Source organism: Protopterus annectens, chromosome 5.part0 (assembly GCF_019279795.1).
Source record: "Protopterus annectens isolate FY-2018-M chromosome 5.part0, PAN1.0, whole genome shotgun sequence".
Lineage (NCBI taxonomy): Eukaryota > Metazoa > Chordata > Ceratodontiformes > Protopteridae > Protopterus > Protopterus annectens.
In genome coordinates this window covers 786,157,833-786,177,630 of record NC_056735.1, presented here as the reverse complement: position 1 = coordinate 786,177,630, position 19,798 = coordinate 786,157,833, and positions in this window count along the sequence as shown.

Genomic DNA, 19,798 nt, shown 5'->3' with positions numbered 1-19,798 from the left:
TCCTTATTCAGACTTTCCTTCTCCTAAACCACCACCCCAGGTATTTGAAGCTGTTAACTTGTTCCACTATTTTTCTTTTTATCTCAGTTTTCAGCTTATTCTGATTTCTCCATATTAGCTGGCATTACAAGTGTCTTTTCTGTATTCAGTTTCATCCCATGTGCCTTCTGCTTTACATTCCATTCCCTTGTTCAGAGTCTGCTTGTAATGCCACATCATCTGCATACAGCAACTTTGTTGATCTGTTCATTCCTACCTATTTGATAAAGTAGTCTATTACCAATATGAACAGAAGTGGGTTCTGAGCAGTACCTTAATGTACACTCACTCCCACTGGGTACATCTCTGTGAGTCTGACCACTGTTCGTACTTAAGTCATTGGGTCCTTGTACACAACCTGTGCTAATTCTAGTACTGTTTCCAGGACTTTGAACCATCAGTGGACTACCCAAATCAGCTTTCTTGTTTTAATTATCAGTTTTTCATCAATGCATCCTTTTCTTCTCCAAGTCTAGGAATGCCTAGTTGGACTCTTTCCTTATCTCTACCTTCTTCTCAGCTATTTGTCTTACTGCAAAATTGGGTCGGTTGTGCCACATCCGGACCTAAATCTAAACTGCTTATCTCTCCCTTACTTTATACTACTCTGTGTATTCATCAACATCTTGAACATATTTGCCATGACCTCATCTGGACCTGCTGCTTTCCTTGGCTTCATTTCCCTTAGTGCTGTTCTTACTTCTTCTAAGGTGGGCTTCTCTTCTTCCTTCATCATGGGTTATCTCTGGGGTAATACAGCTTCTATGGGGTTTTCTTCATTCAGAAGCTGCTGATGTACTCCTTCCATCTGCTTTCATACCCTGTGGCCTGTTGCTGGCATCCCTGATGAAGTGTGTTTGATGACTACCTTTCTTATATTTCTGTCTTTGTCTTGCAGCCTAATAGAGTTTCTTTGTGCCATCTACTGAGTCACTTTCCAGAAGCTTGTAGAGTGCCTCTGATGATTTGTTCTTTGCTATTGCATCTACTATCTTAGCCTCTTTGTTAGACAACTAATATTCCTTCCTAGCTGGTGTGTCTTTTCTATCTACCACTTTTTTTGCACTCCTTTCTTTTGATCACTTTTTGGACTTTTGCATTTCACAACCAGGGAGCCAGCTTATTTCCATCACTGGCTCAGAATATCTGTTCTACAGTCCACACACATGCTGCTTACAGCTGCTGCCATCCTTCTTCAACTCCACCTATTTCTTCTTCTTCCTGAGGTGCTAGGGCTTTGAGTATTTCCTTAAACTCTTATGCTTTCTCTCCAATCAACTTACAGGTCTTCAGTCTAGTATCTGTTAACCTTAGCGACTTCTATGACCACTGCTTGCAGCTGATTGTGGCAACCAGTGGTTTATGTATGTATGTATGTATTTATTTATTTATTTATTTACCTATTTATTTGTCTGTGTGTTTATTTATTTATTTTATTTTATTTTATCCTTTGTTGACCAGGTTAATCACACTAGGCTAGTAGCCTCTTCAGGAGAGAAAAGAGGTGATGTTTATATTTCTAGGGGAAATTTAGATAGTAAATTATGTAACTTCCCCTACTCTTTGGAACAGAGGAAGTGAAGCACTCTCTGGAAATTCTAAGTGGTGGTTTAGGGATGCGACTGCAGTTCTGGCAATCCCATGACTGAGGAGAGTGCAGTAGAGCTGGAGACAGCAGCAGGAGAAAACCTTCTGAAAGAAGGACTAAATCCTTTAATGATTGAGCGCTTTCATTACAAACTTCATCAGAATCACAACTAACATAGTGATTTCAGTAATTAATATACTCTGTCTAATTAGTTCACATGCCTAACATCCACCAATAACAACACATTAAAATACACCATTGGTCGTATGTAAATCTGCGCAGAATAAACTGGTTAATATAGTCACAAAAATTAAAACCACAAGTTATTACATAACTAAAATAATTTGAGAGAAAGAAAGAGCCAAGAGCCAGAAAGATGTATGGGGAAAGGCAGATAAATTGCATAACAATATTTACTTATTAATTTGTCTAGTTTAACATTATTTTCTAATGTTATAGTGATAGAGAGTAGAGAGTAGTAGGACTAAGCAAGGCATGGCAATGGAAAAATACGGAGGAAGTAGAGATGACTAGAAAAGAAGAAAGCTGCTGTCTTGTAATGTTATCTGTACAACAGGAAATAAAGTTTATCTGATTTGACCTAGTGGGCAGAACAGCATAGGTGTTACTTTCAGTTATTAATGCTATTTGTTTAAGTAAAGATGTATTATCTGTGACAGGGAATACATGGACTGTCTTACCATGGTGTTGTCTACATCTGTGAGGTTTATACTGTGGGCCAACTATTTCACTGGCCATGACTTTGCAATTGCTTATTCTATCCCAGTTCTTTTCCTTACTAGGAGGAAGCTTACCACCTGAGTTGCATGTTCATAGGTTAGTACTAAGCTAAGTGCCCTTGCGAGCCATTTTAAGCCTAGCCAATTATCCATTGTGAGACTCAAACCCTGCACCTTGTGTTTGTAAGGCAAACACCTTAACCATTAGGTCACCCTCCCTACCACCCTGTTGACTACTCTTGTTGTGATTTTGTGATTCTCTCTCTTGCTGAACCATGTGTTGTCTGGCATCAAGCCATTTGACAAATAGAAATCTAAAATGATCTCTCTTTCTTTATTCCTGTTACTCAACCCATGTTGACTCAGGAAGTCTTCATATCCTGTTCGGTCTGTCCCTATATGTACTTTCATATTTCTATTATCCGCACCAACTCAAGTTGTCCTGCAACTGCAGCCTGAATGCACTCTTTTACTGACAATCACAACCCTGCTATGCAGAATAGAATTAGATTATGAATAGTGCCTTATCCTTACACTGGAGTCTAAGTACCATGAGTCTATCACTAATTCTCATGATACATGATATCTCTCACTGTCTTCTGGAACCTCTCCTTTACCAAAATTTCCACACCATTTCTAGTATGTTCTCCTCTTGAGTAGTAGATCTGGAGAAGGAATTTAGTTTATAGTACTTCGTTAAAAGTATTCATAGAAGACAAGGTTGTTACTTCTGGAATTCTTCTAGAACTCAAACCTTTCCAAAAAGCCACAGATGAAGGCAAGATCATAGTAGAATGAGCCCTGATCCTGCTTGGAATTGCCTTGTTGTCGTAGATATAATAAAAATTAATAGCATGAGACAACCACTTGGAAATAGCCTACTTTGACACAGGTTGTCCTTTTTATTTACCTTTTCAAGAAATGTACAACTGATCAGAGTTCCTGAAAGAATTTGTTCTGTCAGGATAGTACATTATATGTCTATAGACATCCAAGGTATGGAATATCCTCTCTCCCTCATTTTTTTCATTCTGGAAAGAAGACAGGGAGAAGGACAACTTGGCTCAAAGTAAACTTGGAAACCACTTTAGGCATAAATGAAGGATTAATTCTCAAGGAAATTTAATTTTAGTGGAAAATAAAACAGGGTGGATCCATCATAAGAGCTTGCAACTCAGATACTGTTCTTGCAGAAGTCAGAGCAATGAGTAATACTGTTTTCCATGTTAAGAACCTCAAGACAGCCTGAAGAGCTTGTTCAAATGGAGTAAGAATTAGTCCTTCTAACAGATGATTAAGATCCCAAGGAGGCGTCACCTGTTTTGTAGGAGGTTTGGTATGCAACACCCCTTTCAAAAACATTTTCACATGAGATTTCATTGAAAGAGGGGGATATATGAGCAGAGATGCTGAAATGGTTGACAGATAAAACTTGATGGAAGAGTAAGACAGGCCAGAAAATAGTAACTCACACAAATAATGTAAAACCAGAAAAACACTCGCTCTGAATGGGTGCTAGTTCCTGTGTTGGCACCAATTAGAAAACCTCTTCCATTTAACCATTAAATGGAGGACTGCATCACTTATCCATTTACATGAGGGTGTGCCTTCCACAGACTTAGGGAACTACATACCCACAAGTCTGACTAGTCATGTGTGCAAGACCATGGAAAGACTTATCATGGATTTAATAAATAATGACATAGGAAACCCACAGATACTGGAGCCTACCAGCTTCAGTTTGACAAAGGCAGGTCATGCCTGCTTAACCTGGTGGTCTTCTTCAAGAAGGCCACTAAAACTATGGACAAGAACAACACAGTGTACGCTACCTACTTCAGTCTGGCCAAGGTGTTTGATGCAATAGCTCATTCAGGCATTGTAGATTAACTTACAAAATTAGGTATAAACCCATATGTTACTCAATGGATAGTCTGCTGGATCACTGATAGGACACAAGAAGCTAGGATAGGGGAATCTACCCCTACAAAGAGGCCAGTCACTATTGGAGTCCCACAGGGATCAATGCTAGGTCCTCTCCATTAGATTCTACTTCAGTGAAGTCAAGGCAAACGTCAAGGGTCTCTGGCTGATGAGGTTTGCAGATGACTGCAAATTAGCCATGTCACTGAATCTCCTAATGACAAATACAGTCTTCAAGAGGGCTTGACACAGACAAATAACTATGCCAGAGCCATGGACTAAAACTCAATACAAAAAATGCATAATAGTACCCTTTGGAAAGATAGCCACCCCTGGAAATTACCATATTAATAATACACCCCTAAAAGTAGAGCCAGTGTTCAGGAATCTGGGAATGCCTGTTGACAGTAACCTGATCTTTGACCACCATGTGCTTACTGTGGTGAGAAAATTATTCTATACTGCACAACTTATAAATAAGGGCATGGCATCCATATCCAAGAAGATCATTGTTCCCCTGTAACCTGCTGTGATCAGACCAGTCATTGAGTATAATACACACTTTAGGATGTTCCTGGCCATGCACATGAAACAACTTGAGAGACCAGAAAAGCCCTTTACAAAAGGAATAAAAGGAATAGACAACAAGTCCTATGTGGTCCATATTAAAGCCCTATTCCTGTACACTGCCTCCTATAGACTGCTGCTCGGTAATCTATGCTTAGTCTGCAAGGCATCCTCTAATCCCACATTAATGGTTCAGTTGCACATCCACAAACAAATAGCATCAGAAATACCATTTCTAAGGACCTAAACCTCATCTGTGACATAAATAGGAAATGTTGGAGTTGCAGGTATATGACTCAAAGATTGCCCCTTCTCTGGAATATGGGAAATCTCAAATTTACTACTGGTTTGGCACGTGTGTCCCTTCTGGTCAGGGGCAGCCACTGAATGCTTGATGTGTACAAGCCTATATCATAACCACAAATTGCCTTGTGGTATTGCACATGTCATCAATATTTTGGTAAACATGGAGCAATCTTGGCTTGGCTTAAAATGGCTCTTGGGCCAATAGCCACATAACCACCTATGAACCTATTTATTTATATACAATTTTCTAGTAGCAGTTTTGTTTTTGTTTTGTTTTGTTTTTTTTGCCTTCTTCAATACCTTCGGTGAGTCCTCAGAAAATAGGTGCCTAAAAGATGATAAAATTCTATCCTCTAGGCAGTTAGTTGAAGTTGTTTGGGGTCAGGAGCTATTAAACATTCCCTGACTTATATAAATAGGCCCAGTCTGTAAGGAAGCTTATGGTAATTGCCCCTGACCATTTCCAAATAAGGGCAAACCACAGTTGCCTGGGCTAAAAGGGAGTCACCACAATGATCTATGGAGAGTCCTTTTGAATCTTCAAATGACCCTGGATATTAATAGAAAGGGTGGAAAAGCATCCAGGAATATTCTTGTCCAGGGAAAAAAAAAATAAAAAAGCATCTGTCTTTCAGGCCTTCCATGGAGTCATGGAGCAGAACTGTATTGACCGATTGTTGTGATTAGAGGCAAAAAGATCTATTTGACATGTGCCCCACAACTGGATTAAGACCCCCTGATTCAATATCCATTCATGAGAGCCTGTCCTGATCCTGCTCAGAATGTCTGCCACACAGGTTTGCTCCAATGGTATGTATGATGTCTGTAGAATGAGGCCATGTGAAAAGCTATACTCCAGGCTATCACAGCTAGTCAGCACAGAGGATAAGATCTGGTTCCCAACTGTTTGCCTATGTACCACATCACTATGGTGTTATCTGTAAGCACCTGTAAGCACATGCAGAGGTTATGTGTAGCACTGATGACTGAGAAAGTTAAAAGCATTTACATGTCTAAGTTTATATGTTTCAGTCTGTCTTTTTTTTCCAAAGACCCTGAACTTTTAACTCCATAGAGACTGCTCCACAAAAGTCTGAGGTCTCTATTATACAGCCTATGCTGGAGCTGGAAGGGAGAAAGGGAGACCTGAATTCTGAAAAATTTGGTCTCTTTAACAAAAAATATGAATTTTCATAATCCTTAAACTGAAGTCTGGAATGTCAGTGGATATTAATGTTGTGGCTGTACATATGTCAGGTACCACCGGATTTTTCTCTTATGATGTCTTGGAACAGGGATCATGATAATCATATAAACCATGAGATTCAGAATTTTGAAAAATTCCCTGGCTGACACAGTACTCTGAGGAAAAACAAAACACCAGACTAGATCTACATATCGATGTACTTTTTCCTGTGGAAGAAATGTTCTTTGAACAGATGTATCTTGGATACACCACAAGAAAATGATGATCTTGTATGAAGGAGTTAAACAAACTTTTGTATGGTGTCCTGGAAACCTGGCCTTTGTAGGAGATACCTCATCCAAGCGAGAGATTCCTGGCACTTTCAAAAAGATGCTACAAATATAAGCAAGTAACTTAAATAAGGAAAAATGTGAATACTTTTCAATCTGCAGTTGGCTACCACCCGACCAAGAGATTTTGTGAAAACTTTGTAGAAGCAGATAGACCAAAGGGTAATGCAGAGAACTGGTGATGTGATCCAGCCACATGAAACCTTAATGAACATTTGAAATCTATATATAAAGGAATGTAATTATGTGCATCTTTTCAACCCAAGTTCACCAGAAAACTGAAATGTGAAATAAGGAGTAACAACGTTGAAGATGGCTGCACACTGAGTAACAGCTTAATTTTAGCTCTCCCACTGTGAAAACAGAAACTCAGCAGATAAGGCCAGTAGACTTTTATGTTTCTGGGTAAATTTCAGCAACTGGTTAGTAAGGGCACTGTCTGGATACAAGGTAAAAAGAAATACAGAGGACCTGAAAGAAAATCAGCTCCAAAAGATAAGGAAAAACACTGACTGGGATAAGTTCTGCAGCTGTTCAGCAAAAAGCAATACAACCTCCAGACATGACTCCCAGTAACCTAAAGGTAAGCATAAGACAACTGCACACAGACCTGGTTAAAATAAAGAAAACACTGATGGAGTATATCAACTCAAACAACAAAAGGGTGGAAAAAATGAAGAGCCTTTAAACAGATATTCAGATAATGTAATAAAACTGCAAAACCTCATAGGTCAAAATAAAGAAAAGGCTGGCTGACTATGAGACTGTTTAAGAAGAGAGGTTTAAAAATAGTAGAATTAGAGGACATAGCATGTAGGGAAAACCTGAGATTTTCATCTCTACCAGAGAAGCTGCAAGGAACAGACTTTATTAGTTTTATGAAAGCACAAATTAACAACTAGACTTGTATTTCACAGCAGTGGTTATTAGTTGAAAGGGCACAGTGTGTGCATCCTCCCAAAGTCTATACTTTTAATAGTAAAGATGCAATCCTACCAGTAGAAGGAGTTGATTCTGACAAAACTGTGGCAGAAGGACAAAGTAATACAAGTGGAGAGAGCAGAGCATTTGTGAAGAATGATTACTAATTGTAAACCAGGCAGAAGAGGAGCAAATGTATTTCATTTTTCAAGGACTGTTGAGAAGCAGTGCAAGATTTGTACTGTTGTACCCAGCTATCTTCAAAATATTCTTCCCTGGAGGGATAAAATAATTTTTGATGAAGTACATACTAAGGAGGAAATACAAAAGTCTGTCCAACAAAAAGTGACCAGTGAAACAAAATAAATATTCTGTGTCTTGTTCTTCTGGTAATAAAGACCATAGAGAGACTATTCAACAGGAAATGCTGGAAAGAAGGACGGGAGCACATCAGTTGACTAGAAGAATTGAGAGTACATTGGAAATGAAACAGAGACGAGATTTGGTAGAAGGAGATGAACAGGAATAATAACAGTAACTTGGAAATTGACAAATGTAGGATTACAAAGTAATAATTATATTTGTGAAATATGACAGAACAGGAAAATCTGAAAATATTAGACTCTTTTGGACTCTGTTGGTGCCCTACTTCATATCATTAATGTTTGGAAAAATACTTAGGGAGCGGAAGAGAAGGGAGAAATGTAACTGTAAATAAAACAATTTTTTTCTTAATAGTATTATTTTTATATTGTATGATTTTCTTTGCATGCTATAAAGTAAAGTTTTCTCAGTTATTTTTAAGTGTAATTTGGATATTATTGTAAAGAGGTGCTCCTGTTTTTTTTTTTCTTTTTTCTTTTTCCCTTCTCTCTTTCTTCTTGTTCAGTTTTAAGAAATGTAGGCATTGCAATAAAACAAACAAACAAAGAAGAAGAAGAAGAAGAAGAAAAGTCTGGCTAAAATGCAATCACCAAAGAAAGTTAATGTGCTTTTTCTCATTCTTGCTTGGGGGAATGACTGGATTAAGGCCCTTAGCTTGGTTTAGAAATGAGTTTTAAGAGAAACCAAGTAAATGAAAAAGAATATTGAATATTATAAAGCTTTTTCTAGCAAATAAATGTATGCTTAGTAGCAATTCTGCATCTGGTTCTCATGTATCAACGGAGACAATCTGATAAAGAGAAATTGGCTAAAATCTAACAAACAAAACTTGGCTAGAAAAAAGAGAGAAATTGGCTAGGAGGTAATGTTGTCTGAAAGCATTCAGGTACTTTCCCAGCTGGGAGAGCTATAAAAACAAGACAAAACCAGGCAGCACTTAGTAGAAGCACTGGTTGCACAAGGCATCCTCTCAACCTTTCTTTTAGATTAACTCAAGTGTGTGTGTCAAGTGTTGTCAGTTTGGGACATGTGTTCCTATTAGGAGGGTAAAACTTTAATATTTGAATATGTATATAGTTTTGTCTGTTAGTATTAAGTTAATAGGTTTTAGACAGGTATTGTGTGTGTGTGTGTGTGTGTGTGTGTGTGTGTGTGTGTGTGTGTGTGTGTGTGTGTGTGTCTGTTTTGTTTGAAGGTTTTCAATGAAGCAAATAGTTTTCTAAGATGTGACATAGGTTCAAACAGATATGAAAATATATAACTGTATAAAAGTTCAACCTGCCAAGCAGTATAAGCATGTAACAAAAAAACTTGGAACTAGACATTTAACAAAAAAGCTATTATACATAAAAGGTAGGAATAATAATGTTTTAATACAATTATGTTTTCTGTAATGTCTTTAAATGTCAATCGTTTCACAGATAAATATAAAAAAAGAAAGAGTAGTGAACTATGTTAAAAATATAGAGTGCAAATAGCTATGCTACAGGAGACACACTTGGAAAGAACTAAACATGTGAATTTGATAAAGAAAGGTTTTCAGGATGGTTATTCATGAGAATACTTGGGGCAAAGGAAAATATGAGTACTTATATTAATTGCCAGAGTAGCTCCAATGGTGATATAAGAGGATAAAAAAGATAATAATGGTATATTTGTAGTACTAATGGGCTACTGACAAGGTAGGAGGATTACACTGGCATGTATTTATATTCTCCCTAAAACTGCTATAATGGAGCTTAAGAAAATTCTGTGAAAAATAATCAGCTTTCAACAATGAATATTACTTATAGGTGGGGACTGGAATCTAATTTGTAGCAGTGAAGATGTGTTTGTGAGGCCCAGAAGGGAAAATACAACAAAGGAGGATGGACTTTTGAAGTGATTTATGAAAATTTTTGGCATAGAAGATGTGAATTTAGTAACAGTTCGGAGTGAATTGACATATTATTCCCCAAGATAGAAAAACTGTGCTAGGCTAGACAGAATTTACATTCATATGAACATGTGCATTTAATTGAAGGTCTTGATATGCACCTAATAACTATTTCAGATCATACGCCATTAATAACTAAAATAAAAACACAGGGTAATGAAATAAAAATGTGACACTGGTTCTTTCCCACCCATCTGTTGAAAAGAGAGGAATTTAAGGAATGGGTAGTGGAAATTATACAGGAGTTATTAGAGAAGATAGAAATTTCTTCTGAAAATATAGCTCAGGAGAGGGATAAAATTAGAGTGGAGTTTAAAAGTCGGGTGGAAATAAAAGAAAGGGCGATATGAATTATTTAGAGGTACTGACTAATGTTACAGTATTGTAGAATAGGGGGAATCTCACAGAACAAGAAGAGGAGCAACTGCAGGATGCTAATCATAAAATAAGGGATTACCTTGATAATATGCATGACTTTAGAAGGATTGCTGTTAAGCAACTGTTTGTTGATAATAACTCCAGAGCACAAAAACTTTAAGCACAACGACTCATGCAACAGAAAGTAAAAAATGGTGGTTGATCTGTAGCAAGCTACAATTTGGATTGTGGTCTTGGCCAGAGTTAGTTGCACTTGGATAATCTCGGATGCATTATGCTGAGCAACTAACTTGGAGGTGTGGATACCCTTAATGAATATGGACACGCCTCCGCCTTTAGTGTTTCGGTCTAGGTTAGGTGGCTGAAAGGTGTGGTATAAATTATAGTTTGGTAATGCAGGGGTGCTCTCTGGAGTCTTGAACCAAGCCACTGTCACTGCACAGATGTCGATTTTCTCCATTTTAAGGAGTGTCTCAAGTGAGTGTATGTTGATGTTTCGACTTCTAGCATTGAGTAGCATTACCCTCAGATTTTGCTTGCTTGTACCTGTTACGGTGGTGAATTTGTCATTTGAACCTTGCCTAAAAAAGGCACTATAGGGGTGGCAAGAGTCTTAGCCAGTATCCAGAATCCCAAGGGCGACAGGTGCAGGCCATCTCTGGCAAAGCATCATGGTTTGTCGATCATGTCATCCCAGGCAGACAGATGCTGGATCCCCTTAGAATAACACCAGAAGCTTAGCCAATTGTTGAAGTCAATCATTTTGTCCTTGTACTGTGGTATCATTCTGGTTGATGGCAGGATGCTACTCAGTGATAGGGTCATACCTGCCTGGGTACAAGACTGGACAGCTCCTCCATGTCTCATTTCATGTAGTCCAGGCAGGTATGTCTCAGGTCATTCACACTAACATGGACAATGACAGAATCATATTTGTACTTGTTTTGGAGTGACCTGAGTGCGTGCATTATGTGGTGGGTCCTGGTACCCGACAGGCAGCTGACAGTAACGTTCTCCTTGTTTAGCCTGGTGAGTGGACCATCAGTTTGCCTGACTATAGAGTCTCCTATGACTAGAGTGTTGGGTACGTTGTTATGCCTTATGGGCTGTGGTTGAGTGGCACACTGAGTTTGTGGGCTATGTGTCATTTGGGTTGTTTTGGGGGGGTGGATATTGCTTGCGTTTCTGCTTTGGTGGTCCCTGTTTCTTGGGTAGATTTTTATTGAGAACCTCCATAAATGTAGGTGTGTGTTTTGTGTTACTATGTGTGTGTTTTGGTGGTGTAGGTTTTGAGGGATTATGTGATGAGTGTGGTGTGGTGCAAGTGTTTACCTTCTCCTCTTGACTGTCTAGTCCAGTCTTGGGTGAAGAGAGCTTTGCTTCCACTTTTGCTATATAAGTGCATCTCTCACAGGTTGTAGTGTTGGGTGGTAGGAGGAGAGGGTTGTCTGTGTACATGAGGCAATTGCTGCATTGCCCCAAGATGCCCAGATTCATCAGGTAGACAGGAGAAAACACCGGGAGCTGACCCTTAGACATGCCTGGATAGGTGCTTATTTATTAAGTACTAAAAACTCTAGACAAGTGAGGAAAGTTGAGTGCTGTATTAATTTGTAGCTTATTTAGTGCTTACAATGAGTTCTGAATAAGTGCTGAGCTCAAAGAAACAGATTTAAGTTCTGAAACTAAAAAAAACTGGCTAGTTCTAAGAAACAAAATTATGCTAAAAGGCTTCCCTCCAACACAGTGTGCAATTTTGTGCTTTAAACACACTACAGATGCAGTCATGCAAAACTCTGTGTCTGATTCAGCAGTAAACAGCCAGCAAGACTATGTGTCTTAAGAAGACTTTGGTTCCAGTCCAGTCCAGCAAGTACAGTACAGTAAGCAGCACCATCAGTAAATTAAAATTTTCAAGCCCAGTCTTCTTAATGTAAAAATACACTTTAGTTAGCCAAAAGTGAAAAGGTATCAGAAACATATGAAATAACTAGCTACAACAAACAAGGGTGTAGTCAGTAAATTCCATTTTGTACTCACAAACTCTTTTTGCTGTCCCCAACCCATGACATTTAAAAAAAAAAATAGGTGCTGCACCCAAGCTGTTGCCCCCCCCCCCCCAGCACTTCAGTCAAAACCTATTAGAAATACCGTTTTAGATTTGCAATCCACTTTGTAAGCAAGCTATACAGCATGTTGTTAGAGACATTAATTTAGATAGTTATGGACATAATATGGCCGGATAAGGCCCCAATGTTTCTACTGGTGCTCAGAAAAATGTACTCTTTATAGTACAAAGAGTATGCCTGGCTACATACACCCTTGAACAAATAATTCTCACATAAGCCTACCTGTGTGTATCACAGACAGACCAGACAACCCTTCTACTGCCATTAGAATAACAGCTCCAGTCTTAATGTAAAAACATATTTAGTCAGCAAAAAGTGAAAATGTACCAGAAACAAGTCAATAAGTAGCTACAAGTGATAACAAGGTTATTCAGAGGCAGTTAAGACAGCAATGAGGAGCACACACTTTAAGGCAACTTCAAAGCACATTAACAGTCTAAGGGGAGAGCCATCACAGTGTCATCTGTCAATACCCAGTAATACGAGTAGAGGAAATAAGACAGGAAAGAGTATCTGCTGATCACATCCCACTAACAGCTTGGACCTGTCAAGACTGCCCCCTTTGCCCTGCCCTAGCTACACCTCTGCCTTCACCATAATAGTATCACAGTCCCCGTTGGCTTCTGGAACCAGATTTTTCAGGCAGGTGTATGAATACTTATAATCCCCAACTGTGTGTTATCCAGTTGGAAGTTTCTGCTAGTGGACAAAAAGGTCACATCACTGCAACTACAGCTTGCAGCAAAGAAAAACTGTCACTGCTGTTTGTGCATATGCACTTACACATACCACTCAACAGTCCAGATTTCTGCCTCATATTTTTGGTCTGATCCTCATAAAAGTTGTGGTCTTCTGGCAAAAATTTGAAGATTGAAGTCACTATATAATGACATGTATTTCAGTTTAAGACTTCATATCCCTCAGAAAATGCTTGCTAATGCAAAACCTGGTATTCTAGTAACTTTATAAGTTTATAAGAGCAATATTTAAAATCTGTGCCTGATTTTGGGCCTTTGATCCCCCATTATTACTGGCTTTGTCCACATTTCTTGGACTTAGAGGTCAGGAGTGTGAAATCCAAATAGACCCTCTTCAGTGCCATAATAACTGAGGTGGTGACAAGGAAGTGAGCAGAAAAGTGTTTAATGATTATTATGGTTGTAGTCCTGGTAGACAGCGGTGGTGAGGGAAGATGTTAAGATAATGAAAGAGGAATAACATGCGATGCTAACTGGGAGAGGGACCACTCATGATTTGATGACAAAGAATTGACTGACCAGGATGGAGATAGCAACAACATTTGTTTCAAGGCTCAGATGTAGAGGAGTTTTGGGCAGCCACTGTGATTAAGTCTGAGATAGTCTCAAATACTAAGACATCAAGGTAGTCAGGAGCTAGAGGCAGGACATTGCCCAGGTTGGATTATCAAAGGTGAAAAAACTGTCCTCAAATGAGAGCATTTTTGGAGGAGGAAGTAATACTGGAGTGTTAGCAGCACAACAGTTAGCATATCTGCCTTTAGGACAGAAGGCTGTGGGTTCTGCTTACATACCATGTAGATGGATTGCTGATACTGTGGTGCACTTTAAGGGTGTGTGGTTGTGTTGCACTCTGAGTGTATCCATCTTTGCATTAGACGCTTAGTAACTATGAACCTGTTGTTGGTTTGCCAGCCATTCCCTATTGCAATATTACCAGCTTAGCAATTTTTAACTATCACTGTGGTGCAAAGTGTAAGTGAAGTAAGCTTAGAGAAAGATGACACATAATGCAGGGTTTTAATCCAGTTTACAGATATTTAAAAGCAGCACCAGAATTACCCATTCTAAAGACTTAAACCTTGTCTGTGATATAAATAGGACCTGGTGGAGAGACAGATATGTAACCGAGAGACTACCCCTTCTCTGAACCAGACTCTCCATCCATGTGAAGCAGAGTTCCTCCCTAACCTAATTCAAGTGTAACTTAGACAACTAGATGGGAGAAAAGAAATTTATCTCAAGTTTGGCACCTATGTCTCTTGTGGACTCAGGCAGCCTGTAAATGGTTCATCACCCAGGCTCCTGATTGTGAATATTTCATCTCCCAAGCCCCTGCTACAATTATCTAGAGTACCAGAACTTGTCAAAGATTCGGGATGCATGGCTAGGCTTAAAAAGGCCCTAGTAGTCTTGAGCCTGGTACACACCTATGAACTTATGAAATAGTTTAATCTGTTAGGTATGCTTCTCTGTGGTAGCAGTCTCCAAAGCACAAGGAAAGACTGCATCCATTTCTGATGACGAGATTGCAATGATTAAATGGTTTTGCTGTGGCTAGATTGTAAGAAATGATGCTATAAAGATGGACATAATGGTGCTGGACATTGTTGGGTGTCTTAATTATTGATAAAAGATGAGTGTAGTATTACTTGATTAACAAACTGATGTGGTTGTCTGCATTTTAGTAATTGTATTCCAATAACCTCTCTAATATCTATAAAAGGACAAGTAGATGAGCTGTTTTACCACAGCCAGGATGGAACGCACATTGCTATTTGTGAGTCAGAGAATGGACTATAAGATAAAGTCTCCTTTCTAATACCTTGGTAAATGGTTTCTGAGGGAGGCTGAGGAACATGGTCACTCTGTAATTAAAACACATATACCTTTTACAGTCTTTCTGGAAGAATATCACCAGGATGATATGAAGGAGACCTTGTCCTATAACTGAGCCTCTGATTCAGAAAGAGCAATGTAGATTCCACTCTGATCACTGAGAAATAGATCAACTAGTCATTCTTGCATAAATATTAGACAGGTCATCAATATTCACCTGTATTTTATGGATCTGGAAAAGGCATATTCATAATCAGAAATGTTTCTTGTGATAGATGCTAAAACACCATAGGTCAAAAATCAGAAATATTGTGACAAGTACTAGACCAGTATGAGGCTAAACTCAGAAATGTTATATGACAGGTGCTATAACAGTATGGATCATAACCAGAAATTCCTTGTGAGACATGCTACAACATACCTTGTGACAGGTACTTGAAGAGTATGTTGCTATTGACAGAAATGCCTGTGACAGGTGCTAGAACAGTATGGGGCCATAATCAGAAACACATGTGACAGGTTCTAGAACAGTACGGGGTCATAATCAGAAATACCCGTGACAGGTACTAGATTAGTATGGGACCATAATCAGAAATACCCATGACAGGTGCTAGAACATTATGGGCCCATAATCAGAAACACCTGTGACAGGTGCTAGAACAGTATGAGGCCATGATCAGAAACACCTGTGACACGTGCTAGAGCAGTATGGGGCCATAATCAGAAATACCTTGTGATACGTGCTAGAACAGTATGGTGCCATTGTCAGAAATACATGTGATGGGTGCTAGAACAGTATGGAGCCATAATCAGAAATACTTGTGGCAGGTGGCAGTAGGGGCCATCATCAGAAACACCTGTGACAGGTGCTAAGACAGTATGGGACCATAATTAAAAACACTTTGTGACAGGTGCTATAACAGTACAGTACCATAGTCAGAAATACATGTGATGGGTGCTAGAACAGCAAGGGACCATAATCAGAATTACCTGTGACAGGTGCTACAACAGTATGAAGCCATAACCAGGAACGTCTTGTGAGAGATGGAATAAACAGTACAGAGTTCCAGTACTGCTGCTGCTGCTTGTTATTCAGTACAAATTGTGCCTGTACCTTCACTGTGGGTGTAGGACTTCCCCAAGGTCTTGTCTCCAGTTCCAGTCACTCTTTTTATAAACAGGATATCAATGCTAAGTCAAGGTCTGAAAAGTAATTTGTTCTAAGATGTGAGAGCTTTATCCTTGTTGTTTACTGATAGTGTTCTCTTAATTTTAAGTGACTGTGAAGTGACAGGAGTAGATCGTTGCTGCGTGTGAAGTGAATGCAGTGAATATAAGCAGATGCCAAAGAGAAGAAATGCTTATATCTCAGAACAAGAGAGTTGCTCTCTGCAGGTGGGGTGAGGATATATGTCAAAGCAATAATTTCATATGGAAACATTGAAGTTATCTCATGGACTGGCTCACAACTGTGAATACAGGGAACTGGGAAATTCACCAGTGGGTGGATGCAGTTGTACCAAGTCCCTCTCATAATGTTGAAACCCCACAACACTGAAACTAATAAGGCTGAAGCAATTTCACTGAAAACTCATAACCCTGAAAACTCTGAAAACCCATTTCTCTGAAAAGTGTAGAACTGTATAGAATTATGTAGAATGTATGCAGTGGTGCCATTTCTTATCTCAGGAGTTATTTTGGAAGTGAGTCTAGCAAGTATGAATTGTGACATTTAGCATTATGTTGTACCCCCAGATATGCAGATGTCCATGTTTGCTCTTGAGCACTGATTTAGTGTGTGTGGTGTTTTTTTTCATTTCTCCATGGTTGTCCAATTGTGGATTTGATATATACAAGTAAAGGTGGGGGGAAAAGCCCCCATATGAGTGGGTGCAGAGGGGGCTCCCCTCCTGCAAACACGTGCTTTTAAGTTACATTTCGTGTGGAGAATGTTTCCAGTGAAATGAGTTTTCAGTGTTATGAGCTATCACTGTTATGAGTTTTCAGTGAAATGGGTTCAATGTTGTGGGTTTCAGTGTTCTGAGGTTTCGACGTTATGACACAGACCCAGTGGCACCAGCACTGCAGGATTATACCACACTGTATGGTGGAGTGGGGGCCGAGTCACTGAATGAAACTCTCAAGTTACAATCAGTCATTGTCCCTATCCTCATGTATGGTCACAAACTTGAATAATGACTGAAAGGGTGAAATTACTGATGCAAGACATGAGATGCTTTCATGGGTAACTGGACTTACCTTCCATGACCGACTAAAGAGCTTGGCAGTCTGGGAGGATCTTGGTGTACAACTACTGCTCCACTGGATTGAGAGGACTCATTTGGGCTGACTTGGGCACTCACTAAAGATGTCCCCCTGGGATCTTCTTACAGGTACACCAGGCACAGCCCACTGAGAGGATACATGAGGCAGTCACACACCATTTGCAGGAATTCTATTTCTCAGCTTTTCTAGCAGTACTAAGTATCCCCTGGGATGAGGTGTACATTATTGTTGGAGCTGCGGAAGTCTGGTTGTCTTGGCTTAGCTTGCTACCATCAGAATCTTCACCAAGCAGTTTGGAAAAGAGATGAATGTATAAGAAACTGCACATAAGTAACTGCACAGGTGCAAGTAATGGCATTTGTCTGTGTACCTTGTGCTTATGAGGGTATTTAATGTATCATTCTCTAATTTTAAAGTTTCTATCTCAGCACTCAAATTTTAGGCAGTAAACAAGAAATCACACTGGTTTGCATTCATTTAATTTTGGTTCATCATTTATGAACTCATTTTTCTTCTTTTTTAAGGAGAGCTGTGAGGTTATTGTACCATTCATAAACCTGATTTTGTGCCCATCTATTGCCCAGCATTTACCTGTTCAACCCATAAAATACTTCTTTTCTTTGATGTGTGAAAGCTGGGTAACTAGACGGTCCATGCTTACACAGGAAACCCAATATGGGAATTGTTTGTATTCTTTATCCTGACTTGCTGTGTATATAGCAGATTAAGTTTAAATGGAAACATGTTGTGCATGCCACTGAGTGAATCCTTTTGCATAGCCTTTCCCACACTTTTTGTTTTGCTTCCAATGCATTTACACAGTCTGGACCTCTGCATTGCACAAAAGGTAAACTTCAGTGTACAACTGCATGCACTCCTTCCAAGAAAGTAGAGCAGACCACAGCCATTGAGAATTTGTCCCCTCACAGTTTGGATCTTCACTGCCTAGGTCAATAGTAAAAACAGGATCTACATTGGTGCAAGACATAACACTCCCATGAGAAAAGACTAGCCATATATCAAGGCCTTTGTCAGAATTATCATTTGTTAATACCTTTCAGTCAAGTCTAGAACTTCAAAGACAAAACATACAGCATGTCTCCCTGTGTACAGAAGTACATATCGTCACACGGTGCCACTGTAATTTATTTAACTTTTTTGAAACTGAACTGCCAGATTAGTAAATCCGTTCTCAAGAAAGTAAACTAATATTAAGAGCCAACGTGGCCAGAAAAAAATTAAAATGATATTAGTGGTGGTATTATTGATTAATGTCAAACATTTCAATGGTGCATTGTTATTAAATAATGTTACTAGAATATGTTAAAAAAGCTTAATATGTAAGAATTACTCATGAACAGAGCTATTAACTGTTTCTCTGCTGTCTACTCACAATTTCATATTTTTTCTCAAGTTAAGATAATAATTTATTGTAGCATCCATGAGTTATGAAACAGAATGCAGTGTAAGTATCTAAATGAAAGTTTAGAAAGAGCACAGAGAGGCTGTAGCAGAACTAACCTTTAAATCTGATGGCAAGCATTTTTCACATGTATGTTCGTTTTTACTGCAGTATCTAATTACTGTTCAGGTCTCTTTTGAACATTTTTTTTGTCTTTTCGGCGTAATGCCTCTGCATTGCATTTATCTCTGTCATGCATCATACCCTCAATTTATACTTTTTGTACTGTCTTAGCAATTTGTGTATCGGTACTGACACACACGCATTTAATATTGCAGTAAAAAAAGAATCAAAACAAAGGTGATAATGTAAATAACTGATGGCACCTCCAGGTTAAACCATTTGTTAAAAGTCAAAATGTCATATTGGAATATGTTCATGGAAGGGCAGAAAAAAAGGAAGGATGAATAGTTTATATGCGATGAACTGTTTCTTTCAATACAGTCCCTTATAATGTAACCTCAATTTAATGATTTCCAAATACGCAGTCTTCCTAAAACTTTCATATATTTACTTCATTTGACCTGAAACTGACTTTATATGCATGACGCAAAACATAGACTGAGCACAGCCTATATGGCTGGTTCTAGAAAGGGAGTGAAGAATCATTAAATGGGACATCCAGGTCCATTTAAATGAGAACTATGTTGATTTCTGAGAAATCTATTTGCATATGGGGAATGCTGCAGCTGCATTTAATGATAATAATCATATAAGCTTTCTAATCTCTCCTTTTATTAGATCTTGAACTATTGTGTTGATAGCATTGTTCATCTTAAATTCAAGAGGCTCAGATAATGGTATATAGTTTGAGATGTGGTGAAATACAGCAATTAGGAAGCACAGTCAGCTATTAATCCCTAACATTATGTGAATGTCAAGTGCAATTCAAACAAATGCATCTTCCTAGTGCAAGCTGTGATGACAGCAATAAGTAGGACATTAAAGTAAACATTAAACTAGCCTTCCTAACTCTTATGAATGAAAATTAGTCAAAGTACTGTTA